General features: G+C 47.6%; 1 protein-coding gene across 10 annotated transcripts in view; it reads right to left on the bottom strand.

Moving 5' to 3' along the window:
• The window catches only part of MCTP2 (multiple C2 and transmembrane domain containing 2), a 131,783-nt gene extending 111,898 nt beyond the window's left edge, over nt 1-19,885 (bottom strand). For 9 of the 10 annotated variants that reach the window (XR_009450318.1, XR_009450317.1, XM_059678092.1 and 6 more), the window contains exon 1: nt 19,745-19,885. The gene's annotated coding sequence lies outside the window, so the exon portion shown is untranslated. Of the gene's footprint in view, nt 1-4,905; nt 5,109-19,744 lie in introns of those variants that run through there. The other variant, XM_059678090.1, reaches the window with a different exon arrangement.
• Nucleotides 19,886-27,984: the final 8,099 nt, after the last annotated feature.

Raw genomic sequence — 27,984 nt, forward strand, 5'->3', positions numbered from 1 at the left:
GTAATAGCATGATTACAACTGGATTTGAAGAGAACTTGAAATCTGGCAGATTTTGAAACTAAACCCAAGCAAGCCTAATTGCTTCAACAGGCAATTCAACAGGCTTTCGATGGGCACTTTATAAACAGCATCTGATCCTAAGAGAGGAAGGCATGGCAACGTAGCTGGAGATAGTAAAAAAAAAAAAAATTAGCCCTGGCCAGTTAGCTCCGTGGTTAGAGCATTGGCCCATAGACCGAAGGGTCGAGGGTTCAATTCCCAATCAAGGGCACATACCTTGGTTGTAGGTTCAATCCTCGCCCCAGTCAGGGCACAAGCAGAAGGCAACCAGTCAATGTGTCTCTCTCACATCAATGTCTGTCTGTCTGTCTGTCTCTCCCCCCCCCCCACTCTCTCTTTAAAGATCAATGGAAAGAATATCCTCAGGTGAGGATTAAAAAGAAAAACAAAAATGTTTTTATCCTAATCCTATATAATAAAGAGCTAATAGGCTAATTAGACTGAACAGCAGAACGACCGTCCAGAAGACCGTCCGGACAACCTTCCGGACGAAGCCGGGGCTGCGAGGGGCTGAGCCCCTTGCATGAATTTCGTGCATCGGGCCTCAGGTAGCTTCATGATATTAATAACAGTGTTCCAATCGATCCCTGATTCAGTACTGAAAATCCATCAAGTGCTGAAAATCCGTCAACTAGACCTCTCTTAAATCCTAAAAGTACAACGATCCATCACATCTATATAGAAAACGATGCCATATGTGCATCTTTTAAAAATAATAGTCATTTTCCCAAGGCTGGCTCCACGAAACCAAGTCCCTGAAATCAGGGGGCATTTATGCTGAAGGAGGAGATGGATAAACCTTGTAACAAAAATACAAACCAAGGGCAGGGTATGCACGTGCCATCCTGGAAGCTATCAGGAAGAAACAGGAAGCCAGCCGAGGGCAGACACGGGGGTCCTCCCCAACCTGTCAGCCAATCACAAGTCGTTTTCAGCCACTCTGAGGGCGACATGGAAGTTTCACAGTAGAGACAGGTGGATCTTGGCCACGTGATCTCAGAATCGTCCAGGTGTGCTGCCCAGGGAGAGACCTGGAGGGAGTGTGTGTGTGTGTGTGTGTGTGTATGTGTGTGTGTGTGTATGAGCACCCATGTGTGTGTGCCTGCATGTCTGCCTAAAGAGATTTAAAGATATTATCTAGCTTAACTGAAAGAAATCCTTGCAAAGAAACTGTGGACAGAAGATAATCCTAACAACGAAAAATGGGCAAACGTATTAGAGTGGTAATTATATTCCTACAATGGGCTTTATTTCACAAACAATGAAGGGCTTTAGAACGTTAGTGATGACATGCTTAACCACACTGCCTTAGTAAAAATGAGTACTTGATTATTAATAAATTGGGTGAGAGCAGAAGGTTCTTAATAACCATAATAGGTTTTTAAATGCTTATATACTGCTCATTTCAGCTCCACCTCACCCTTCCTATTTTAATCATCTTTATTAAGGCATCATTTACATACCCTAAAATGTACCCATTTTACGTGTGCGAGGGAATAGCAACTTGTAAATTTCCTGAGTTACGCAACCACCTCCACAGCCTACTTTTACAAGTCATCCTGCCCTTTCAGCGTCTTGTTTAATGCAAATTAGAACGTGTGTGTGTTATATTCGCTCTGAGCTATGTGTATGCAATCTCCAGGTAAATAAACGCATACACTTACAAGTGCAGACAAGCGGGGGATGTGTGTTTAAATATTTAATAAGAGAAGCGTGGACTAAAAGATGGGGTCTGCGGCTTTGCAATCACAACATCCCCTCAAGTCCACGTCCCCCCTCCTAGAAGCCACACTGTTCTCCGTTCCCTTATCTGCCTCTCCAGTGCTTTCGCTATCGTTATGGAAAACTCAAGGCCGCCTTCTGCACTTGGAGCTGCGGGCATGTGATCCCCGATAAAATCAGAGAGGCAGCAAACACACAGTCCTTGTGGAGACAAGTGTTTTGGCAATCACATCATCAGAGAGGAGGCCCCAGCAGAGTTAGTGCCTGGAGGCTAGACATGCAGACTTGAAGTTCAAGGAGATAACGCACCATCTCCAAGGCTGAACGACAGAGGACAGATCAGCCTACATAACTAAGTACCCATCAGTAATAACCTTAAATGTAAATGGATTCAGTGCTCCAATCCAGAGGCACTGGGTAGATGAATGGATACAGAAACATGACCCAATTATATGCTGTCTACAAGACACCCACCTCAGGACAGAAGACACACACAGGATGAGAGTGAAGGGATGGAAAAAAATATTCCATGTAAATGGAAATTAAAAAAAAATGGGGGAAAAAAGCCGGAGAGCAATACTCATACCTGACAAAACAGACTTCAAAATGAAGGCCATCACAGAGACAATAAAGGCACTACATAATACTAAAGGCATCGATCCAACAAGAGGATATAACCCTGGCAAACATATATGCCCCCAACAGAGGAGTACCTAAGTATATTTTTTAAAAACCTTCTACAGGACTTTGGGGGAGAGATCGATCGCAATACAGTCACTGTAATCGACTTTAACACCCCACTGACATCACTGGATAGATCTTCCAGACAAAAACTTCACAAGAAAACAGAGACTCTAAAGGACACACTGGATCAGATGGATTTCATTGACATTTATAGAACATTTCACTCCAAAGCTGCAGCATATACATTCTTCTCAAGTGCACATGGGTCATTCTCAAAAATAGACCACATGTTAGGAGACAAAACAAGTCTCTACAAGTTCAAGAAGACTGAAATCATACCAAGCATCATCTCAGATCACAATGGAATGAGATTAAAAACCAACCACAGTAAAAACAAACCTCAAAAAACATTCAAACACATGGAGGCTAAATAGCATGTTATTAAACAATGAATGGGTTACCAATGAGATCAAGAGAAATCAAAAACTTCCTGGAAACCAATGAAAATGAACACACAACCACCCCAAACCTCTGGGACACAGCAAAAGCAGTCCTGAGCGGGAGGTTCATAGCACTACAGGCCCACCTCAAACAGCAAGAAAAATTAACAATAAACTATTTAACCCTATAAAAGGGGGTGTGGTGAAGGGGGGTTGGAAGAGGACAATGGGGGGGAAAGGGGAACATATGTAATACTTCCAACAGTAACAATTTTTAAAAAATTACAGCCCTAGCCGGTATGGCTCAGTGGATAGAGCATCGGCCTGCGGACTGAAGGGTCCTGGGTTCAATTCCTGTCAAGGGCACATGCCTGGGTTGCAAGCTCGACGCCCAGTAGGGGACGTGCAGGAGGCAGCCGATCAATAATTCTTTCATCATTAGTGTTTCTATCTCTCTCTCCATCTCCCTTCCTCTCTGAAATTAATAAAAATATATTTAAAAAATAAAAAATAAAGAACAGATCAGCATAACAGGCATCTGAACATCAAGGGGTCCCATGAAGCAGCCAGAAAAAAAAAGGCTCTGTCCTAAACATAGCAGGCACACTTCCTAAGCAATTGCTTTTATCTCAAAGATAGTGAGAATCAGGCCTTGCTTTTTTGGAGCTGGTTGGAACTCCAGCCAAACTGAGAGTCCGTCTCTCCCTAACCTAGTGTAACAGGGCCTCATCTCCACCTTTTCTTATGAGAACTTGGCGCCTTAATTATTTTCCTTACCTGCTGGGGGAGAGTTTTGTTGTTGGTGATGGTGCATAATAAAAGCCTCAAGTAAAATAAAAAGGAAAGTTGAACATGGATAACTGAGTTGCTTACTATTGTGGGCTGATGTGTGGAACTCTGCCTTAAATACGTGTATGTAAGTCAAGATTCAGCCCCAAGTCCAAGGGCATATTGCATCCTGCCTGCTCCTGAAACAGGCTTATGGTCACAAAGATTGAAATCAGAGCCCATTTTGCACCACAAAGAAGAAATAATAATCTTGGTTTCTTTTCCCATAAAGGAGTTATACGCACAATTCATTCTGCAACCAACGGAACATAATACAAACCTTTTCAAATATGTTTTATGGAGCCGTAAATATCTTAAACGCATACTAAATGGGGCATTTAAACAAGGCAGCTTGCCCTTTTCCCGGTTCGTTTTTATTGAGATACTACAAACCCATGAGTAGGCTGGGAGAGGGTGTCCCCAGGGAGGGGCCGGCACACCACGGGGATTGCGTAGAAAATACTGGAACTTCCATTCCGACTGACCTAACGCGCCCTTTGAATTCCCATTTTTGCGTCTGTTTAATAATACATGTCATATCGGTACCACCGCACAGGTGCATAATTTATAAGGGAGGATGTACACTCACACTGGGTGTGCCTGCTGACTGGATGTATTATGAAAAAAAAGAATGGGGGACATTTCAAAAGCGCTTGGCGCATTCAACCCTTTAATCGGCTGGAAATACAATACCAACCTGCGACGCCAAGAAAAGATCAGTGTTTCCCCTCCAGGCAACGACTGTTTTCAGAACCGCGTCTCTCCTTTCAGAAAGAAGTAGCAGGGAATGAATATAATACACACCAGACAAGCTGAAATAGGCAGGATGCTTGTTTTTAGGAGGGGAAAAAAAATTGCAAGTGTGACGTAAAGAGGGATTTCGGTAAACACTGCCGTCACCGCCCCTAAAGGGTGGTTCTCTTGGGGACCCGTTAAGCATTCATTTCAACAATGCTCTCATTTGTCTCAAGTTTATTCTAACATTTACGGACTGCATTATGGTGCTTCCTCCGGCCCGTTCATTTCATTTGCATTTTCAACAGCAGACACACAGAACTTCCTGTGCACATGCCCCGGTGAGGAGGCAAAGGTAGGAGGGGAAAAAAAAAAAAGATCTGCATCCCCTTTGAGAGCGGACTCCCTCACAATTAGAGCCCGAATTCACACTCACAACATTAAAACTGAACCCATGTAGCTGGTGCTGGGAAGCCGTGATTTAGCGGTGACATCATAAATAACACCGGGGGAATGGACGCGCTCAGGGGACCGCAGCACAAGGACAGGTCAATATGCAGAAATGACCGTAAATATTCTTCAAGTGGCAATGCTGCCAGAAACGAAACGGCTTTTCCTTTTTGGTGCTCCCGGGTCACCATAGTTCTTCTGCCCAGGGCTGCAGGTGCAAAACCTACAGGAGATAAGGTTGAGTTGGGCCCGATCTGTCACCAACCGGGCAAGTTCCTCTTCTGAATGAACTCCCAGGGTTGGCTTTCCACTCCCAAGGTTGGATTCCAGTCAAGGGCACGTGCCCGGGTTGCGGGCTGGATCCCCACTGGGGGGCGTGCAGGAGGCAGGCAATCAATGATTCTCTTTCATCATGGATGTTTCAATCCCTCTCTCCCTTCCTCTCTGAAATCAATAAAAACCTATTAAACAAAAAAGCAAAAATAACCCCAAAAGACACCTTTTGGATGACATTATAATTATTGGTGCATTAGAGTGGAAAACAGCACAGAAAAATACAAAGGTTCATTAGAAAGTCATGGGATTTAAATATCCTATGAAAGAAGTACCCATAATACCCAGAAGCGATTAGAAAGGAACTACACGAACATCTAAAGCTGTGGAGAAAGCATTTGCTGTCAGAGATCTGCCATAGGGGCACTCAAAGCTCTCTCTCTATCCCATCACCTGCCCCCGCCCAGGTCTCTGTGCGCACATGTGCAACCCTGATTGATTTCTACAGTTTGAAACTGGGGCTATTAAAGGTGAAAGTCAACAGCGTCCTTCCTTCCGACCATAAAGAACCACATTCGAAGCAGATGTTGATTTCAACCCTCCCAGGAGCTAAAACACCAGGTTTTTTTTTTAAGCTGCTGAAAAAAACGATCATTTTCCATCCTGGGATGTTAATGGTTCTAATCGTACGAATATGGCAAATAAATCAGATCTGTGACATAGAACCTCAAGGAACTTTCGTACTGCTCATGTTTTTTATGAATTTAAAAAAAAAACCCACAACCTCACAAACAGTAATGAAGGAATAGAATAAAATACACAACACCCATTCTCCTAAGGTACGCAGAGTCCAGTAGGATGAGAGATAACAACGCAATCACAGTACAGCACAGTGTGAGCTGTGAGCTGTTTATGAATGAGAGCGTCATGGAGCACACAGTAGGCACATTAACCTAACATAATAAGGGCCTAGACCAGTGGTTCGGCAAACCGCGGCTCGCGAGCCACATGCGGCTCTTTGGCCCCTTCAGTGTGGCTCTTCCACAAAATACCGACTTCTGCGCATGGGCCACAAAGTTTCAATCGCACTGTGCATGGGCGCCCGCACGTGGTATTTTGTGGAAGAGCCACACTCAAGGGGCCAAAGAGCCGCATGTGGCTCGCGAGCCGCGGTTTGCCGACCACGGGCCCGGACCAAGGAAGGAGCAAGCAGAATGGAGGTGCGGAGACCGACTGAGAAGGTGAATTATGTAACCTCCTGATGGTCTGTGTTGGGAGGGTAGGGTGAGGCAAAGGAAAGTGTGTAAGGTTTCCAGATGGGAAGCCGGGAGGAAAAGCGAGTAAGACCAAAACAGCTGAGAAAGGGAGACGTTCCAAAGAGGGAGTAATCATTTCAAATCCTCCAGAGAAGCTGGCTGAGGAAGGCGGAGGCACATCCCTTGTTTTTGACTGTTGAGAGGGGAGTGGAGACCTTGGGGACCCCAGAAGCCAGAATGCAGGGTGCTGGGGAGGCAGGAAAACAAGATATGACAAGAGACAGCTTTTTAAGGCGCTTGGCTATGAAGAGGAGAGAGTCCTATGCCAGTGGTCATACCATAAGTAGTATCATCTGACTGAGATAGGTTACATTTTCAAAATCAAACCCATAAACTCAAACTAAGTAGAAGTTGTAAATATGTGAGATTCGGATTTTAATGTCAGACCCCTCAAAAAAAATCTCCCAATTGCCTTTCCCCTGGCTATCATCGTTTCCTTGTCTTATTTCGATGGCAGGCAATTCTACCTAGTTAGAAGAGATGCTGGCTTCTACTTACAAGCTTAGATTATAGATTATAGGTTGAAAACTTTGGAATTAGAAAAGATTTAAGCTTTTTTTTTTTCACTTTCAGAGACAAGAAAACTAAACAAGAGACATGAATGGAAAAATTGTGGTTTATACATTTCTCGTCTCTGTGGCACCCATTGCAGTGATCGGCTCTTAGTAGAGGCCTAATTAACATTTATTAAATGGAACTAAAGGCCAAATGGCTAATTAGGAGAGATACACGGCTAGAATCTAGATATTTTGACTCTCCAGGAAACACTTTTCAATGACAACTCAAAAAGTTATGCCTTGCATATGCAAACTTAAAAGAAGAAACTATACTCAATGTCATTAATCATTAGGAAAATGCAAATCAAAACCACAATGACATACCACCAGACACCCGTTAGAATGGTCACTATGGGAAAAAAAAAAGTGTTGCCCCGCCACCGTGACTCAGTGGTTGAGCGTCAACCTAGGAACCAGGAGGTCACAGTTCAATTCCCGGTCAGGGCACGTGCCTGGGTTGCGGGCTCCATCCCCAGTGTGGGGCGTGCAGGAAGCAACAGATCAATGATTCTCTGTCATCACTGATGTTTCTATTTCTCCCTCCTCTTCTCTTCCCCTCGAAATCAATGAAAAAATATATATTTTTTTAAAGTGTTGGTACTTTGGAACCCTTGCGCAGTGTTGGTGGAGTGGAAATGCAAAATGGTGCAGTCACTATGGAAAACAGTATAATGGCTCCTCCAAAAAAAATCAAACATAGAATTACCCTATGTTTCAGCAATTCCACGTCCGGGTATACACCCCCCAAAAGAGTAACAGCAGGGACTCACAGGTATCTGTGCACCCATGTCTGTCAATCAAACAGAAGTCCTCCAAGGGCCACTATTTTCAAATCATTTCCCAGAGCCATGCTTTGGAGGCCCTTATATACAAATCAATGCACTGCTTCTCATCTGGATAAGAAACTTGCTAAAACCTGACCCTGGAGACATTTCCTTCTGCTTCTCACTCTATACATAACGGATCCCGATTCACACTGAATGATACAAGGGGGGTTCTTCGCCCGCCCCCTCCCCCCCAGAACAGATCATGTTTGTGCTAAAATTGTGGGGCTGTGCTGTCCCCTTTGCAGTCTTAGCCCCTTCATGCTGAATTCTATAAATAAGCGTAAAATCCAAAATGTATTCTTCCAGAGTCCACTTTTCTCTTAATTTTATGATGGTTCCCTGAGCGATTTCTCCTTGCAGAGCTCATGTCATTTAATACAAAGACCCTCACCGAGCTAATAAGAGGGAACACGCACAACTCTCGGTCTCCGTAGCGAGGTACAAATTCACTTCGATAAATTTCTTGTGAAGGTTATTCCATGGTGTTAGCTCTTCCGAGAGCCCAGTGATCTGCCTTCATGTATTTAGAGTACTTTAGAGAAAATCCACACAGAAATACATGGCCCACTGGCTCCAGGGCTAACTCCCAAAACAAGCTCACGGGGTGAAATATGAAATTATTCCAGGTGAGGAACAGCATGTCTTGCCGTTTGCACAAGGTGACAATTGGGTTAATGCAAACTACAATGGCACTCCTAGGCTAGGAGATTTAGTGCAGAATGCTCACTATTCAGTGATATATTATTAGAGATATACACACATCATAAAGGGAAATACAGAAATATACACACATCAGAGAGGGAAATATAGACCACTAATCCCCATTAATGCCGCCATTAAAATTTAAATCTCCGATGCTGGATAGCCACCCAGAAAATGATTTATGATATAACTGTAAATGGAAAACACACAAACTATAAAATGGCACCTAAGCTATGCTTACAGTTCTATGAAGTTCTGTGTAAATATGGACTAGAACAGTGATGGCGAACCTATGACACCTGTGTCAGAGGTGACATGTGAACTCATTTTTTTGGTTGATTTTTCTTTATTAAATGGCATTTAAATATATAAAATAAATATCAAAAATATAAGTCTTTGTTTTACTATGGTTGCAAAGATAAAAAAATTTCTCTATGTGACACGGCACCAGAGTTAAGTTAGGGTTTTTCAAAATGCTGACACGCCGAGCTCAAAAGGTTCGCCATCACTGGACTAGAATATAAGGACCATGGAAACACTTTTTTTTCCTTTTAAGTATATATATTTTTTAAATATATTTTATTGATTTTTTACAGAGAGGAAGGGAGAGAGATAGATAGTTAGAAACATCGATGGGAGAGAAACATCGATCAGCTGCCTCCTGCACATCTCCCACTGGGGATCTGCCCGCAACCCAGGTACATGCCCTTGACCGGAATCGAACCTGGGACCCTTCAGTCTGCAGGCCGACGCCCCATCCACCGAGCCAAACCGGTTTCGGCCTTTTAAGTATATTTTTATTAATTTCAGAGAGAGGAAGGGAGAGAGAGAGAAACATCAACGATGAGAGAGAGTCATTGATAGGCTGCCTCCTGCACACTCCACACTGGGATCCAGCCTGCAACCCGGGCATGTGCCCTGACTGGACATCGAACCGTGACCTCCTGGCTCATAGGTGGAAGATGCTCAACCATTGAGCCACACCGGCCGGGCTGGAAACACTTTTCATGGTTGTTTTTTCAAGGCAGGGAATATTTGATTTTTTTCCTAAATGTTTTATTTCTGTTCCCTTTAATACTGACATCATGCGCTTGTGTAATAAACAGCCATAAAAAATCAAGGTAATGTGTGCAGTGGTATTTTCTGTTAGTGTATGTTTTCCTCCAGCAGGAAGGAAAAATCCCATCCAAGACGTTCTTGGATGAAACGAGGTTTCCGATGGCCAGCTCAGCTCCACTGAGGCAGCTGCCTGAAGAGCCCTTACTGCCAAGGATCGGGAGGCTCAGTGGGAAGCGTGGCGCCATCAGCCTGAGTATGGGCTCTGGGCTTCCGGAGGTAATGCCCAAAGGAACTTCCCCCCGTTTTCTACCATCTCTCATGCCCTGCAGATCAGCTAGGGAAAGACTCGGAGAGAGCAGAACCATCAGAGCAAATCTCCCCACTGAGCTAAAACACTGCCCGATGAAGCTTTTAAACATGAAGGAGCATTAGGTTCTGTTAAGATAGGCAAGTTCATTAAGGCCAAAACGAAGGGTTTCAACCCTGGGACGCACAGAGCAGCGGCTGCAACTCCAGCATTCAGAGACTTTCCTGGAATTTCGGTTGAAATGGTTCTTGGGGACCATCTCGTGACTCTAGTCTTATGTCTGAACACCTTCCCTGGGAACCTGGGCGGAGTAGGATGGTTAAAAGGAGACGTTGCATGGCTTGGAATGCAACAGTAAGGGGGGTGGGGGGAAGGTAAAATTCAACGGGGTGACCTCGTACAAGCGACTCCACTTCTCAGAGCCTCAGTATTCCTTTCTATACAATGGGGATGAGTTTACCTAGCAGATTCCTGAGAGAATCAGGCATGACTTAGCGATTTAGGATGTTGAGCGCATGCTGATAAAGCTAGACACATTGACCCGGGCTGGACGCTGGGGAGGAAACAGTTAATAAATATCTGAACACCAATCGGGGCCACACCTATGTGTTCACACTTTTTTTTTTTTAATGTCACATAAAGAGTTCATGATATTTAAAAACAATTCATCACTGGGGAGGGGGTGGGAGCGGCCAGGGGTGCTCTGGGGGGGTGGGGGTTTAGAAGGAGACTCACGTAACACTTTAAATAATAAAGAATTTAAATTTTTTTAAAAAATAGCTTTTGTGCCCGAAGATTCAGAAAAATGAAGGGACATCTCGCTTATAACATTGTGCAAAGGTTTAAATGAGAAGCTGGGAAAAGCAAACAAGATGTGTGGCTGAATTATCAAAAAAAAAAAAACCCCAAAGAATTCATCATGGACCGGCTCGGTTCTGCATGCTTCCTGGTTCAATGTTAGCACAGGGGCCGTCTCTTATTCCTGGCTCACCCTGCAAGTCTCCCCGCCAGCTCGGGAGGTGTGAGACAACGAAGGAAATGTCGGAGGAAGCTTACCTGTTTAGACAGGCCTAAACAGCTGCAGGCAGCTTCCACTGAAAACTCCCGCAAAGTTCAACACACGAAACTATGTCGCAGAAAGTGCACACGCACAGCAGGGAAAGGGAAGGAGGAGCATGGAGGCGGCCAGGAGCGGGTCAAGGCTCCAGAGATGGAGAGACGTCTATGTTCCAGCAACAGACAAGAAGATTCCAGAAAAACATGGCCCTGTAGGCCAGGACGTGCAGACACATTTGACTGGACAGGCTGTGTCACCAACGGACCACGTGGGAGGGTAAGCCGGCCTTCGGCGCCTTTGGGCTCCAACTGGTTCCATCAGAAGGTTGAACAGTTGACCCCAACAGTCATTTTCAGACTACAAGGCTCATTTTTTTTTAATCTTCACCCGAGGATATTTTTCCATTGATTTTTAGAGAGAGGGGGGGGGGGAGAAAGAGAGAAACATCGATGTGAGAGAGACACATCAAACTGCTTGCCTCCCACATGAACCCAGGATCGAGCCTGCAAGCAAGGTATGTGCCCTTGACCGAACTCAAACCCGGGACCCTTCAGTCTGCAGTCTGATGCTTGATCCACTGAGCCAAACTGGCTAGGGTGAATTTTGTAGATATAAAATATTTTGCATTGGGCACAACACTTCTATCTATATAAAAGGCTAATATGCAAAGTGTCCCCGCAGGAGTTCGACCAGGAGATGAGAGTTCCATCGCTTGCTATGACGTGCACTGACCACGGGGGCAGCACGGAACAAAGGCAGGCCCCGGCCGGCAGTCGGAAGTCCCTGAACGGCTCTGATCGCCAGCCAGGCCTAGGGACCCTACCCATGCCCAAATTTCGTGCACCGGGCCTCTAGTATAACAATCCTGTTGGTTGTTGTCATTTAAGTAATGGTGTTCTTTTCTGATCTATTACCTAAGTCCGCAGACTCAACCCCACATCTTTCATAATGCTAAAAATAGTTCCCCAACCACCACCAAAAAAAGAAGAAGAATTACACAAGAATTATTTTTGTTTGTTTCTGGTTTGGTTTGGGGTTTTCTGTTTGCTTTTCTGCTTTATGCATCGTCACCTCGGTTGCCACTCAGACCTGAACATGGTCACGGCCACACAAATAGGTTGAATCCTTTCTTTTTAATTTTCCTGACCAGTTTGCAGACGAATATTCTCATGAAAACTCCTGTTTATCAGCTGCCTTTCCATAGACAAAGTTGAAACAGGCTATCCTAAGCTTTCAGTTCCTCCAAAGCAACCACCCATCAATTATATATAGAAGAATAGGGTTAATTTACGATGAACATAAATGATAAGTGAGTGTTTCTAATAAAATACAAAAATGAAGAGGTTCACCCTAACCGGTTTGGCTCAGTGGATGGAGCGCCAGCCTGCGGACTGAAGGGTCCCAGGTTCGATTCCGGTCAAGGGCATGTACCTTGGTTGCGGGCACATCCCCAGTAGGGGGTGTGCAGGAGGCAGCTGATCGATGTTTCTCTCTCATCGATGTTTCTAACTCTCTATCCCTCTCCCTTCCTTTCTGTAAAAAATCAATAAAATATATTTTTTTTTTAAAATGAAGAGGTTGGATAGCAAGCATTTGACCTTGTGACAATGATATGGGCTCAGATTCTAAAAACCAGGCCCTGTCCAGGTAGCTCAATTGGTTAGAACGTCGTCCCCATGCAATGAGGTTGTGGGTTCAATCCCCAGTCAGGGCACATACATACAAGAAGCAACCAATGAGAGATCAACCAAAGGACTTGTCTGCATGCGTATTAGCATAACCAACAGACACAGACACTGGGGCGGTGGGGGCTTGTGCTGGGGGGCGGGAGTGGCCGGGGAGGGGTCGATGGGGGAACAAAGGAGACATATGTGATACTTTAAACAATAAAAAAAGAAATTTAAAAACAACAACCAATGAACGCATCCATAGGTGGAACAACAAGTCTCTCTCTCTCTCTAAAATCAATCAATAAATTAAAAATGTTAATAATTCTGAAAACCAGCTTTCAACAAGCCCCTTGCCAGGGCCCTACCCGGGCCTGTAGTGTTTGCTTTTGCAAGTTGAGAGCTGCCTCCCACACCCGAGCTGGGCAATCAAAGGCATGGAAGGCCAAAGGGAGTGGCCATTCCTCTCCACCCTCTGAAGAATGAGCGGAAGTCAACCTTCCCACCTTCCCTCTCCCGCTGCTGCCGGGCCGGGCACAATGTCACAGGTCCCTTGTGACCTGCTTCTCACCTACCTACCCCCGCTCCTCGAGAGTCCGCAACATGCAATTGCTGATATTATTCAATTCATTGACTCATTCAGTTGTCGTGTCAGCTGTCTTATTCAACCGGTTGATAGTCAGTTATTCAAGGACCAACCCAAAGACGGGCTCCCTCGGATCTCTGTATGGCCAACCTCCTGCCTGGGCTGCAGACCCTTAGCCCAGCCAACTGTCCACCCAACACCTGACATTTCAAACCTCCAATGTCCACAAGACTCATATTCCTCTCTGAAAACAGCCTCCTCTCGTCCTGAGTTGTGTTACTGGCACCAACCCAGGGGCCCAAGGCAGACTTTATCCTGATGGTCCCTCTCTCTCCTCACCCCCCTCCACCTGGTCACCTCGCATCTCCCAAACCCTCCCACCCTCTGCTTCCTACTGCCTTCAGCCGAGCACTGTAACTTGCACCTAAACTAAAACTCCTTTTTTAAAAATATATATTTTTATTGATTTCAGGGAGAGAGAGAGAGAGAGAAACATCAATGATGAGAGAGAATCATGGATCGGCTGCCTCCTACATACCCCCCACTGGGGATGGAGCCCGCAACCTGGGCATGTGCCCTTGACCAGGAATCCAACCGTGACCTCCTGGTTCATAGTTCAGCGCTCAACCACTGCGCCACACCGGCAGGGCTATGGTAACTTCTGAACTCCTCTCCCGCCACTGCACGGCCAGAATCAGGGCATCTAACCCAGTCACCCAAATCATTGCCCAGCAGGCAATTCCCTGTTGCTGTCAAGGGATCAAGTCTATCTGGTTACCACTGTGTTTGCTCTGGTGCCTAACAGTTAACACTCAGCACAGCGAGGCCAGCGACAAATGACCCCATGAATGAACGACTGAACGGACGAGACAGCTGGTACTCCCAGAATTAACTCTGCCTCCGGCCATAAGCTCAGATTAATGTTTGTCTAAACATTTGTCAACCGAAGTAGAAGACACGGTCACCTGAGGTTCTCAGCCAAAGGCAAGCCACCTCTGAACACACTCACATAGATGCTGGTAGCCACAGCTGTATCCTCTTAACTCAGGCTGCCTGACAGGATGGGGCTACTCTGTGATAAATGAACAGACTCGGGGCGGTAATTATTTCTTTCAGGAAAAAACAAAACAAAAAATAATTACTGGAAATGCAAGACAGTTCTCCTAGGTTCTTTCAAAACACACCGTCGCCGCCCTGGCTGGTGTGGCTCAGTGGATAAAGCGCCGGCCTGCGGACTGAAGGATCCCGGGCTCGATTCAGGTCAAGGGCACATGCCCGGTTGTGGGCTCGATCCCCAGTGGGGGGCGTACAGGAGGCAGCCGATCCATGATTCTCTCTCATCATTGATGTTTCCCTCTCTCTCCCTCTCCCTTCCTCTCTGAAATCAATAACAATAAAAACTGTTTTAAAAACACACACACCTTCACCTTCAAGTCCCCTGTGCGGTGGGCAGGGGGTTGGCCTTTAGCGTGAAACCCCAGCGTTCTGAAACAAGGCCACGTCCATTGCCACCCACTGGGGAAACCCGGAAGCCCACAGTCACGCAGGGAGGGAGGCAACTCGCTGTTGTGCAACCGGCTGTACGCAATCGTGTCCGTTCCCTTGCGAAACTTTAAACATTTGCAGGAGGAGGAAATGACATAACACCCTTCCCCTCCAAGATTCTGGCAGCTCGTCCCTAAAGAAAAACGAGTGGCCCTCACCGGTTGGCTCAGTGGATAGGGCGTCGGCCTGAGGACTGAAAGGTCCCGGGTTCGATTCCGGTCAAGGGCATGTACCTTGGTTGCGGGCACATCCCCAGTAGGGGGTGTGCAGGAGGCAGCTGATTGATGTTTCTCTCTCATCGATGTTTCTAGCTCTCTATCCCTCTCCCTTCCTCTCTGTAAAAAATCAATAAAATCTATTTAAAACAAAAAAACAAAAAACGTGTGAACCCCAAGAGGTGAGCAAGGGGCTCTGCCAGCTGAGGACTGCCTTTCCCATCAGCCCCTGGCCTGCCTTCCAGACCTCCCCCGAAATACCAACACAGGACAGGGACCTCCTGCAAGCTGCCCCTGGGGAGGCTGCAGGGGAGACCCCGCCTGCCTGCACTGGGTCCTTACAGCCCTGGCACCTGGGACACGCCCCTCCCGTCTCTGTGCCTCAGTTTCCTCAGGCTGAAATGGAGGTGATCAGAGCCCTGCCGGGTAGGACTGTGTTAATGATTAAAAGAGTTAATAATGATCAGCACACGGCCAGGCCAAGCCCAGTAAATGTCAGCGACAGGAATGTAGATGTAACTCAAGCACAATCATGACACATTAGCCCATATTCATCTTCTTCCCTCCCTTTCCCTCTCCACGGGACAGGACAGGACGGGGCGGGGGGGGGGGGGGGGGGGGGAGGCATGCCCTCCCAGTTCTCTTAAACGCTAGGGGCGTTCCCATTCCCCATTCGTTAGCTCCAGAATCATCTGGAAGGAAGGCCTCTCATAGGTGGGGCTGTGACATACATTTCTAACCCGGTGACCTTGGGTGTGTGGGTGCTGAGGGTTTGCAAGGCACATTGAGAAACACTAAGGGCCTCAGTGCATCCGTGGAGGGGGTGGGGGTGGGGGTGGCCCCAACCTCCAGGGCCCTCCACTCACCCGGGGCCTCTCTGCACACCCCGGGGGCCCTCCACACACCCCACCCGGGGGCCCTTCACACACCCAGGGCCTCTATGCACACCCAGGGGCCCTTCACACACTGGACGGTGCTCAGGGAAACCAGCTCCGTGAGCCCGGCTGGCATGGCTCAGTGGTTGAGCCTGGAGCTATGAACCTGGAGGTCAGGGCACAGGCCCAGATTGCAGGCTCCATCCCCAGTGGGGGAAGTGCAGGAGGCAGCCGACCCATGATTCTCTCTCATCATTGATGTTTCTCTCTCTCTCCCTCTCCTTCCCTCTATGAAATCAATAAAAATAAAATAAAATAAGATAAGATAAATAAAATAATAAAATAAAATAAAATAATAAAATAAATAAATAAATAACATAATAAAATAAATAAAATAAGAAACCAGCTCCGTGAGACCAGGAGCCCCCTGGCAATCGGACTGGCCTGCCTCCGTGCCCAGGACACAGAGAACCCTCCACAAATGGTGCCGGAAAGGATGACATCTGAGAGCCCAAGGCAGCCCTGGAGAACCAACCCCCTGGAGACCAGCCCAGGGGCCTCCATCTCAGACTGCTGGCCGGACTGGAAGTGCCCCAGCCCCCATGGGCCCAGGACCCCTGGTCCCTCCGCCCCAGCGAGCAGTCTCCTCCATGTGCCCTGGGCCCTGAGTCCTTTGCCTCCAGGTACCTGTCACTCTGGGAAGGGGATGGAGGTGGCTTCTGCTTCTCCCAGCACAGGCTGTGGCCCGCCGAGTGCCCTGGGGGCAGGGGAAGCCAGCTGCCATCAGGAAGCCCTTGTTCGTAAGCATTTCTGGTAAATCGCCCACAAAGATTTCAGCAGAGACAGAGCCCTCTGGCGAACTGTCATCTCTCTTTCTCTTCCTAAAGAAGGAGTCCCACACCCTGTGCTCCAATGACAGCATCTTAACCAAGCCACCCACACTTTTTTTTTTTTTTACTATATATATCTTTTATTTGATTTCAGAGAGGAAGGGAGAGGGAGAGAGAGAGAAACATCAACGATGAAAGAGAATCATTGATAGGCTGCCTCCTGCACATCCCCCCACTGGGATCGAGCCCACAACCCGGGCATGTGCCCCGACCAGAATCGAACCCAAGACCCTTCACTCTGCAGACCAACGCTCTATCTATCCTCCGAGCCAAACCAGCGAGGGCCCAACCACACCTTTATAAACACCTTCCAGGCAGGGTTTTAAATGCTCCTAAACAGGAGTTCAAGGTGTGTTATCAAGGTCACGGTCAAAAGCAAGACCCAGGCAGAACAGCCTGTCTGATCCTCCCAACACAGGCATAAAAACTTGCTTCAACAAAAACCACTCTCTTCAATTCCTGCTGCGAATCCTATATAATAAAGAGCTAATATGCTAATTAGACGGAACACCAGAATGACCGTCCAGACTACCTTCCGGACCAAGCCCGGGCTGCGAGGGCAGAGCCCCTTGCATAAATTTCATGCACTGGGCCTCTAGTTTAAGTATAAAAGCCCTCAATTTTTGTGTGCAATCAGCAATGATTATAAGGAAGGATTTAAGAAAGCAAGTGTTCTCCGGATCAGGAGATATTAATTAAAATGCTAAGCACTATTTTCATGCTCATCCCATACAACAGTGTCATTTTAATTGGAAAATCACTTTTGGGGTGTACACACACATAAAGAAATTGTCAGCTGTTACAGATCCGGTACTCACAGACTAAATTAGGGATCTCAGGATTTCTTTCCAAATAAGTTGTAGCAGTCTACCTTTCCAGAGACAGACTTAAGGAAAAATAGATACATCTTTTCATATAAATATTAGCGATAGTTATCGATATCTGATTATAGATTTTTACATAAACACTACGTCCTTCCTAGGAGACACTGTTCTCTATGCACTTGGAAGCTATGGAACAAATCACGCTGAATTATGTAAAGTCAAGCTGATTTATATAATTTATATACCTACAACTTATGTAAGTGTGTATAAATTATAATATATATAAATATACGATGTAAAATCAAGCTGACTTATATATAGTATCTAAGAATTGCAAATGTATAGATATTATATAAATCAAGCTGAATTAGATAAAGCACATGAATAAAATGAAAATTCACTGTGACTTCAATGCATGATCCACAAGGATATATTAGGGAGCCATGGGCAAACTACGGCCCGTTTGAAATGAATAAAACTAAAAAAAAAAAGACCGTACCCTTTTATGTAATGATGTTTACTTTGAATTTATATTAGTTCACACAAACACTCCATCCATGCTTTTGTTCCGGCCCTCCGGTCCAGTTTAAGAACCCATTGTGGCCCTCGAGTCAAAAAGTTTGCCCACCCCTGTATTAGGGCCTTAAAAATATGTTAAGGAAGACACAGAATAAATCTTATTAAAAACAGCTGTTCTTCTTAGCCCCAGACTGGTCATGGTTTTAACCTCACGAGTAGAATGAAAACAGTGCTCGTTTTATTCATGAAGTTACTTTAACTCCCAGCATGCCGACTGTGGATGAATGTGAATTTAAATTCTCATTGCCGTGCAATCGTCCAGATGTGCCATCTCACAGCGGCATGGGTTCTATAGCCAGAAATATCCACAATGAATTCCCAGGTCTACCAGTTACCTGGAACCAAATGCCAGCTTCTTCCCTGCCTCAGTTTCCCTTCCATACAGGGGGAGTAATAATATCTGCCTTGCATATTTTATGCAACGAGATAAAGGGCCTAGTGAGGGCCCTGGGCAAAGGGCTGATGCTTAAAACCTTATTTAAGGGTGGTTTGGGTCCTCCTTGTCACTTTAAATGCCAGGCCAGGCCGATGACCTTCTTAGCTGTGCCTTTCAATGCTTCTGACCGTCCATTCTTGCGACTTTGAAGCAAATGCTCAATGAACCCTTTCTAGGTCTCTCTAAACCTCCACCTGCCCGGAAGGAGTGTCCTGACCCTCCCTTGTGTCAACACCTGCGCACACCTGCCCTGCTGGCTCAGAGGCCCCCCCCCCCCCCCCAACAGACGCACAACAAATATTTGCTCAATGGAGAGGCTGCTGACCCCGGTGGAAAATGGATGCGAGTGGAAGTCACACTCCACGGCCCTGTTTGCGACTCGGGGTGTCGCTGAGGCAGGTCTTCCTGGTCCCTGGAAGTGCCCTCTGCAAAGGTCACCCCCGCGCACGCTCCGGGGAGCCTCTGGCCACGGCTGCAGCCCTCCACCTGGGCGCAGGAGCCGGTCCGCAGGTTCTCACCCGCTTTGGAGAAACGCGACCATTTGTAAAAGCCACCTGCGCGCTATTTGCCTAACAAATGGCCATTGCGCTGGCGAACTCGCAATTTCCCCAACTTCACCACCATCACTTTTTTCTTTCTTTTTCTTTTCTAAAGTGACGACGCATCGGAACCCCCGCAGCGGCCAGACGTTCTGCTTCGGTGGCGCCGAGCCCAGGTCTGCGGAGGGGACCAGAGAGGAATCTCCGGGTCCCCCCTGACCCCCGGGCACCGCATCGGACCCCGCCCCAGTGAGGGGCTGACCTCTGTAGAGTGTCCCGACGGTGGAGGTGGCGGTGGCGACCCCGCAGCCCGCCCCGAGGTGTCCTACTCAACGCGGGCAGGTCCCCACCACCGCGTGCGCTCCCGGCACCCGCGCCTGGGGTCCCGCCCCCGGCGCTCCGCACCCTCAGGCCCTGAGCCAGCTACTCCCCGGCGGTAGCTCCTCCGGGTCCCCTCCCGCGTCCCCATGTCGGCGGAGAGGGGAAGCCCCCCCGCAGGAGGGAGCTGGCAGGGCCCCCCGCGCCCGCCCGCGCGCACCCAGGTGAGCCGCGCCCCGCGCCCCGCGCTCACCTGTCCGGGCTCCGAGGCCGATCCCGGCTGCGCTGGGGGCTCCGTGCGCCCCTCACGTGCCCGGGACTTGCGCCGCCTTCGCCTCCGACGCCCGGACGCAGCGGGGCGGGGGCATCGCCGGGGCCGCCCCACTTCCTCGGCCCCCGCAGGCAGCCCCGCCTTCGGAGGGAGGAGGCGGCGCGTCACCTGGCAGCCTTTCGCCGCCCAGAGAGGAGGGCGCGCCCGCCTGCGCTCCAGCTGATGCCACAAGCGCCATCGCTGGGCTCTGGGCGCTGGGCTGGGCGCTGAGGGCAGGATGATGGGAGCCCTGTGGTCTGGGTTGGCTCCTTGGAGAAGGAAGGTGTGTCCAAAAGGTATGGCCATGACTGGGAGTGCAGGTCACCGCGCTTTAGTTCAAAGGCAGTGGTTTGCACACTTTACAGCGCTTTGGAGTTTGCCTTCTCTGATCCTCATAGGTCTGTGCTCCCATAGGTCCCGGAAGGGTCCATGGTGACATAGCAGCCTCCTTTGAAAAAAAAAAAAAATATATATATATATATACACACACACACACACACACACACACACATGTGTGTGTGTGTGTATATATACATATGTGTGTGTGTGTGTGTGTGTGTGTGTATATTGATTTCAGAGAGGAAGGGAGAGGGAGAGAGGGATCAGTGATGAGAGAGAATCACTGACTGGCTGCCTCCTGCACGCCCCACACTGGGGATGAGCCTGCAACCTGGACATGTGCTCTTGACTGGAATCAAACCAGGGACCTTTCAGTCTGCAGGCGGACACTCTATCCACTGAGCCAAACCGGCTGGGGCTAGCAGGCTCCATTTTTACCACCATGATCCTGGCAAGAGGTACAAAGCCAGGCAACCCCTAGAACTGGTGCTGCGTGCGCACATGGCATATGACATGGTCATATTTGATTTTCAGACATGAGTGAGGCAGTTCATAATACCCCTGGTTTCAGAGGAGGAAACTAAGGCCTCAGCAGCACGAAATAACCTGAATTAGGTTAGCAGCGGACTCAGAGCAACCTGAGGCCTATGACACATCTAGATTTTTCCACTGCTCCGGGAAAGGCCGCACCTCCTACCTTATAGGTAACGGGGGGAAATGAAGGAAAGAACCCGGCTGGTGTAGCTCAAAGGATTGCACGTCATCTCATGGACCAGGAGGTCCCAGGTTCGATTCCCCATCAGGGCACATGCCAGGGTGGTGGGCTCCGTCCCCAGTGTGGGGTGTGCAGGAGGCAGCCGATCCATGATTCTCTCTCATAGATATTTCTGTATCTCCTCCCTCTCTGAAATCAATAAAAATATATTTAAAAAAAGAATAAAGGAAAGAAGAGAATGAGCCTTAAGGAGAAACAGCAACCACACCTTTAAAGCTGACTAACAAGTGAATTAAAATAGTAAGTGAACCCACAATAAAAGCTTTTTCCTTTTAACTCCGCTGCTGGGCAGTTCCTGTTCTGTGGCAGCCCAACCGCAAGTCAACATTGACTAACAGCCTTTTTCGATCATCAGATGCTACGGAAAGTGAAACGTCTACAGACACAGAAATCTAAGGCCAGGCCTCATTCCCCTCATCGCCACACACGCCACCTTCCTGGAGGACTTTGGTTTTTTTTTTCTTAATCGTCCAAACATGGTACCTGCCTCTTTCTAGTCTGTTTTAGCCAAGGAAGGGTGGAATAATGCTGTTGCTTTAACTAAGTTAACTTCCCCCCTACAAAACCGCAAGCTGCACTTAGAACAGTAGTGGGACTCACGGGGTGATAAAATGTTCACTGCTCTGATGTTACATTCGATTTCTTCATTTAAAAAGGTTCTGAACCAGGTCTTATGTTATAGACACTGTCAATGATGTCTTAATTGTTACTTTTTAAAAATTAAATCTGCATTTTTTAAAACATTTTTTAATTGATTTTAGAGAGGAAGGGAGAAGGGAGGTAGAGAAACATCAATGATGAGAATCATTGACCGGCTGCCCGCACGCCTCCTACTGGGGATCGAGTCCACAATCGGGGCATGTGCCCTGACTGGGACTCGAACCGTGACCTCCTGTCCATAGGTTGATGCTCAACCACTGACCCACACGGGCCAGGCCAAAATCGGCATTTTTAATAGGTGGTCTTCTCTGTCTTGCCTTCTGAATTTTCCACTTCCTAACAGGTATTTGGCCTCTGAAAAACAACTCTATTGTCAATATGATGAGGGAAGTAGAGATTTCTCACTCTCCATGCCTCTATTAGTGTCCTACCAGATACAATTGTTTTATGTCTTAGACAACACGTGCATGGCTGCATGGCAATCTAATAATTTAAAAAATATGTTTGTATTGATCTCAGAGAGGAAGGGGGAGGGAGGAAGAGAGACGGAAACATCAATGATGAGAGAGAATCATGGATTGGCTGCCTCCTGCATGCCCCCTACTGGAGATAGAACCGAAGACTCCTGGTTCATAGGTCGACCCTCAACCACTGAGCCACACGAGCCGGGCACAATCTAATAATCCCACCTGTGTTTTGAGATCTGAAATGGCAGGGGTGCCTTCTGTGGGTCCCACATGCTCCCTGGCTGTCAGAGATGATGACACACATTCAGAAACCGCAGTGCAGGTATGCTAGCAATGTCACTGCGCCTGCTGTGTGAGCATCAGCAGTTTATATAGGATGCGTTGCCATGGCTGTAGGCACCTAGGATCTAGCGCATACGTGCAAGGAAACTTCTCTAAGAGAAGACTCTGTTTGCCAATGCTTAGAAGCCAGAGCTCCGACCCCTCTCTGGCCCCAGGGAAGCAGGAAGGGGTGCCTGTGTCACCCTGCCTGAGCTGGGCGTGAGTTGGTCCAGGCCAGAGCTCGGGGCGAGTCTTGTGAGGATAAGTCTCTCCAATGCCCAAGAGAAAGGCTTCTGAGATCTGCTAACAAGGGCAGGCGGCGTTGGCACCTGCATCCCTCATATTTTCCTCCATTGCTGCTGCTTGTCACTTCTGGGCCAATAAAAGCTAAATAGAAAAAAAAAAAAAAAAAACAACCGAGTCCAGCCGGTGTGGCTCAGTGGGTTGAGCATCAACCTATGAACCAGGTCACGGTTCGATTCCCGGTCAGGGCACATGCCCGGGCTGCAGGCTCGATCCCCAGCAGGGGGTGTGCAGGAGGCAGCCGATCCATGATTCTCTCTCATCATTGATGTTTCTCTCTCTCCCTCTCCCTTCCTCCCTGAAATCAATAAAAAATATTTTTTTTTAAAAAAAAGAAAGAAAAACAACTGAGATATAAACATGTAGGTCTAGACCTCGCAGGGTGTGAGGCCAGCGGGATGGTCCAGGTAACAGGGCGTCCATTGTTCCAATGGCAGATGGCGAGTGCGTGTTATCAGGAAGGCTATGTGCTTGGTTCACGGCGTGGAGGAAGTGGCATGGCTTTTATTGTTGGTGCAAAGAGTTTTGGTTATTATCTTGGCATTTTCCCTGCCCTATAAGCGTCATTATGGAAAGCACAGCCCCTTTTTATAGTAGCAGGTGTGGGGAGACTACATTTAGTGACTCAGTCCAAACCCAACTCGGCCACTTACTGTAACGAGCTGTGGGCTTTCTCGCAGGTGGCTGGTAGGGATTCAGGTTGTTGTTTTTTTTGTTTGGTTGGGTTTTTTTAATAAAGGAGTTGCCCTGACAGAAAAGGAGTCTTTCTTCCCAATTGTTTAGAAAGAAGACTCAATATAGAGCCTTTCTTTGGCAACCAACACCAGCGTTTCATTGTCTTATTAATAATAGCCCTATGTGGTAAGTTTTTTTCAAGTGCCTAGACGTATATTGAATATAAGCTAATTAGCTGGAAATGTTCACAATTAGTAAGTTGTTCAATGTTACACTTTATGGGCATTGGAGCTTTTATGGGTAAGAATTCCATGGTCAGGATGGACATCTGGTAATCATTGCTTTTAAAAAGTTAAAATTAGTCCCAGCTGGTGTTGCTCAGTGGATAGAGCATCGGCCTGTGGACTGAAGGGTCCAGGTTCAATTCTGGTCTTGATTGCAGGCTCTATCCCTGGCTGGTTGGAGTATATGTGGGAGGCAACCAATCGATGTGTGTCTCTCACATCGATGTTTCTCTCTCTCTCCTTTCTCTCTCTCTCTCCCTTCCTCTCTGAAATCAATAAAAACTAAAATAAATAAAATGAAGTCCTGGTGACTGTATTGAGATGATCCAGGCAGAGGTTCATTCTGCCCCGGAAGGCAAACCCAGGCCTCCCCTCACAGCAGCTGGAGGGTTTACGGCCTCCGGGTTCCAATAACACCACCGACTTTGTTTCCGTCTCTGATTTGACTCCCGGATGCTCGGACTGGCTGCCGCTGTCCCAGATCCAGGAATGCTTTTTGGTCCATTGTGTAACAGAGGTGTCTTTTTCGACCTTGTTTTCCTAAGTCTGAGATGAAACTGAAGGGATTGCTCGGACCAGAATATTAGGATAATGACCAGTTCTCACGCAATACGATATCCATTCAGCCTAGCCGGCGTGGCTAAGGGGTTGAGCATACACCGATGAACCAGGAGGTCAGGGTTCGATTCCAGATCAGGGCACATGCCCAGGTTGTGGGCTTGATCCCCAGTGTGGGGCGTGCAGGAGGCAGCCGATCTATGATCCTCTCTCCTCATTGATGTTTCTCTCTCTCTCTCCCTCTCCCTTCATCTCTGAAATCAATAAAATATTTTTTTAAAAAGAACGTGCCAAGCTCTACGGTAAATATCATGGCAATGAGACAGGCCCTGCCTTCCGGGACCTCACATTTCCGCGAAGGGCAGAGACATGGAAACAGTAAGACAGTGTCCGAGGGGGAGGAGCTGACAGCGGCTCCTGCAGGCCCAGCCGGCGGAGTAGAGTCAGGGACAGGAGGGCAGGTGGGAAAGGGACAAGGCAGCCAGCAGGCACAGGGACTCCACGCAGCCCCAAGCTGAGGAGGGAGATCCCCAGGGGTGACCTGCGCTCACGTCACTGGCAACAGCACCCCCTCAAACAACGGGAGAAGATCCATCCGAAGCCAGACTTGTTTAGAGCTATTTCCATAAATTATTCCCGCAGGCAATCAGAAAATTAAAATATAGCTGCACAGGGAGCAATCAGAACAAGACTCCGGGTGGAAGACGCTAACGCATTTTGGACTTGCCGTCTCCAGTCGATCATGGTGACTGCCCGGGACGTATAATTGGAATAAGGTTTCATTCTTCCGGCCTCCGGTGATGGCTATAATGATGACCTACAAGGACAGCACAGAATCACTGATGAATGGGTGGAGGAGTCGTCAGGACACGCACGGGGCTTTATTAAGTGCATAATAACCATGTTCTCAAGCTGGCTTCCCCTACAATTACCTGCTTTACAGTTTGGGTTTTTTTTTTTGGTGCATCTTGATAATGACTATTGTTGATACTTCCTAAGAAAATGTGGACCCAAAATAAAAATAAAAAATGCTAGTAAGGAACATGACTTTAAAACTAAATGAGCCCGGCCGGTGTGGCTCAGTGGTTGAGCATTGACCTATGAACCAGGAGGTCACAGTTCCATTCCGGGTCAGGGCACATGCCCGGGTTGCAGGCTCCCTCCCCAGTGGGGGGCGTGCAGGAGGCAGCCGATGCATGATTCTGTCTCATCATTGATGTTTCTATTTCTCTCTCTCTCCTTTCCTCTCTGAAATCAATAAACAAATATATTTTTAAAATATATTTTATTGATTTTTTACAGAGAGAAAGGAAGAGGGATAGAGAGTTAGAATCATCGATGAGAGAGAAACATCCATCAGCTGCCTCCTGCACGCCCCCCACTGGGGATGTGCCCAAGGCCAAGGTACATGCCCTTGACCGGAATTGAACCCGGGACCCTTGAGTCTGCAGTCCGACGCTCTGTCCACTGAGCCAGACCGGTTAGGGCTAAAAATATATTTTAAAAAAATACTAAATGAATTTTTTAATTTCCAGTCCACAAGTGCTCAACCTTTTTTTCTTATTGGGAAACACCAAACTAGACTGAAAAGTATACATTCTACATAGGTCTTGCTCTTTTCAAAAATAACTCTGCTTAGTCTGAACTTCCTATTCAGCTGATTTTTAAGACGAAGAATGGGGAGGCTAAAACCCAGTAAAATGCAGAATAATATTTTAGGTCATTTATAGGGAAGGGGGTTTCTCAGCGGGTGCTCTCAAGGTCAGACATAGTTGGGTGTGGTCTTGAGCTTTGACAATGACCTTTGCACCCACCCTCGGAATGGCTTGTGACCCGTCTCCTTATGGCCGGTGGTGGCTGGGGAAACTGAAGAATTTGCAAACTGTGGCCCTATTTCCGGTCCCTCTCAGTTCCAAATCCCAGCCTTCTATTGCAGACTGAGTATGTTTTGCCAGGGGACGTCATTGGTAACATGCCCCAGATTTCCAAAAGGGTAAGACAGGGATCCGATTGCAGGCTGACTCAGATGAAAACATTCTGTGGTTTTGTGTTTGTAAACCCTTCTTTCTTTTTTAAATATCTTTTTATTGACTTCAGAGAGGAAGGGAGAGGGAGAGAGAGAGAGAGAAACATCGATGGTGAGAGAGAATCATGGACTGGCTGCCTCCTGCACGCCCCCGACTGGGGATCAAGCCCACAACCTGGGCATGTGCCCTTGACCGGAATCGAACCCTGGACCCTGCAGTCCCCAGGCCGATGCTCTATCAATGGAGCCAAACCGGCTAGGGCTACACCCTTATTTCTATGGACTCTCCCTTTTTTCCTAAGTTATAAAAACTCATCACTTTTAAGAATCAAGCAAATGCCAACATCCTGTTACCTCACCTGTACAAACTGGATTCCAGTAGATTACGCGAGTTCCAATTTTGTTAAAGCATCTCTCTCTCCCTTGCTGGTGTGGTTCAGTGTCGAGCCTCGGTCTGAGGACTGAAGGGTCCCGGGTTCGATTCCCCGTCAAGGGCATGTACCTCAGTTGCAGGCTCCATCCCCAGCCCTGGCCTGGTCGGGGCGGGGCGCGTGCAGGAGGCAACCAATCGATGTGTCTCTCTCACATCTCTCTCTCTCTCTCTCTCTCTCTCTCTCTCTCTCTCTGTCTCTCCCCCTCCCTTCCACTCTCTCTAAAAATCAATGGGAAAATACTCTTGGATGAGGATTAACAACAACAAAGTTTATCACTCTGAGAGTGAGAGTCAGAAGGAGGAGGCTCGGAGGGGACCGGCCCTGTTGCCTGCTAGTGCTTTGTGTGGCTCTGAAATGCCATGTTAGCAAGGGGGGTGTCGGGGGGCTGTGTCCCCAGCGTGCTGGCAACTTCCACGGTCACCTGGTGGTGACACGTGGGAGCAGAATCAGCAACACCATGAAACATACGACTGACAGGTAAAGGGTGGAAATTAGAAATGGAAAGGCAAGTGATCGATGAAAATGTGGAGAAGCAAATTGGAGTTTAAATCGGCGAGGCAGCGCTATAAACCATCAGGACCATAAAATCAGAAAGTCTAAGTGTAACTAAAATGACACATCAAATGGGCCCGGTATAATCCAAGTGCCTACTGCATGTAGCTGTAAATCAGACCAGAAAACGGACTTTTCTTTGTGGTAACATCTCTCTCTCAAGACATAGCTGCCACTGCTGTTGGAAACATAGCAATATTTGTCTGTTTTCTTTTTAATATATTTTTTATTTCAGAGAAGAAGAGAGAGAGAGAAACATCCATGATAAGAGAGAATCATGGATCGGCTGCCTCCTGCACGCCCCACACTGGGGATCGAGCCCGCCACTGGGGCGTGTCCCCTGACCAGGAATCGAACCGTGACCTCCTGGTTCATAGGTAGACGCTCAACCACTGAGCCAGGCCGGCCAGGTTGAAGGCTACATCTTTGAAAATGACTCCCACGGTGGGGACAGTGGGCAGAAGGTACATTCCTGGGAAGCAGAGAGTCTCTGATGGCCTGGGCCCAGCTCAAGGGATAGCCGGTGGTCACATTCTCTCACTGACTTTCTCCGACAATGGAGTCAAAAAGATGTGGAAATGAACTTGCAAATAGATGCAAAACCACCTTTTCTGATGGGGGGTAGGACATATTTGTTCCTCCACTGGACAGAAGTAATTTGCATAACTCTTCCCAAGAATTATGTGGCGTTGTTACGAATCATCTAAATCTTACCAAGTAATTGCCCTGGCTGGTGTTGCTAAGTGGATAGAGCGTCAGCCTGCAGACTGAAGGGTCCCGGGTTTGATT

The sequence above is a fragment of the Myotis daubentonii genome, chromosome 21 (assembly GCF_963259705.1).
Source record: "Myotis daubentonii chromosome 21, mMyoDau2.1, whole genome shotgun sequence".
Classification (NCBI taxonomy): Eukaryota; Metazoa; Chordata; class Mammalia; order Chiroptera; family Vespertilionidae; genus Myotis; species Myotis daubentonii.